Below are 1366 nucleotides of genomic sequence, written 5' to 3'. Positions count from 1 at the left end.
TTCTATGTCCTCGTGTCTCGCGTCCACTGCCAGAGGTCCCAAGTTGGGAAAATCCAAGAAAGGGATCACTTGTGATAATGGTTCATCGCCGTTTTTTCGCGGTGCGCAAAAACAGGAAAAAAGTTGTGGCGGGCTGCGACATGTGTTTGTCGCGGCGCACCACCATTTTTTATAAAGTATACATGTAAAATAAAATACAAATTCAAAATGAAAATGCAAAAAAAACAAGTGTTTGACATTTGTGGCCTTTTATATTGTTCGCTGGAATCAAAGTACATCAACAACCACGGCAAATTTAGTAATTTACTGATGTAAATTTTAAAATATGGCTGAAAACTGTTAAGACCGGGACTTTCTGGACTCTTAACGGGACACCGGGACCAGCATATGTCTCACCGGGACGATCCCGGTGAAACCGGGACACTTGGGACGTCTGACTTACCCATGTGCTCATGTCCTATAAAGATTTAATTTTTATATGGTTGTGACATATGCACCATTGATTTGTACCTTGATATATGCAGAGGTAATTAGGTGCTTACATCTTGTGCTTTGTAATACAAAACGGGGCATAAAATCACACAGTATAGCCGTACAATCCTGAACGCTGTCTACCCCCTAATATCACACAGCTAAAACAATTACTTGATGAATAAATTAATTTAATTTGCTTGAAACTAACCGAGTTGTCCATTAAACATATCTTATCTACTATCTCACCCATGCTGTACAATCAATGGTAACGTTATAGTGATCAAAGTTATCTAGGTGTCTTACTATAGTGTAAGCATGACCGTGATAATGAAATGAGGATTGACACACGATTCTGAGCAAAACTACATGAGCATTTTTGAATTTTGACAATCCTTTGACGTTTGACATGAATTTTTTTTACTCTGATCAAAATCGAGTTTTTTGATACAATGTACTCAATGTACATCGGAAACTTAGTGTTTAGAAACTTGTGAAATTAAAGCATTGTTATAAACTTCTTTTGGTAGCTTTTCTTTCTCATTATGATTACGAGTCATGTGTTCGTTTAAGTGATAATGCTTCGGAAAGAATTGATCTCATCTATGATCTCATAGATCACATTCAAACGATTTCTCTCTTGTATGAATTCTCATGATCGTAGATGAAGTCTGCTAATATATATATCAGAAGTAGATAATAGGNTTAATATACAAATATATGTATATACAAAAAAAATATATATTGCCTTGGTTATACACAGTTCCCTGACTACTAGATGGATACCGGTTATTGATTTATGTACTATATATATATATGGGACTTCTCGCCCCTCCGCTATATCTCTATGTCCATGGGCCTATCTATCCTTCTATCCTCCCGGCTAGCTATTCCG

This window comes from Priapulus caudatus, unplaced genomic scaffold (genome assembly GCF_000485595.1).
Source record: "Priapulus caudatus unplaced genomic scaffold, Priapulus_caudatus-5.0.1 Scaffold5191, whole genome shotgun sequence".
In the NCBI taxonomy this organism is placed as follows: Eukaryota; Metazoa; Priapulida; class Priapulimorpha; order Priapulimorphida; family Priapulidae; genus Priapulus; species Priapulus caudatus.
Note: the sequence above shows the minus strand (reverse complement) of the source record.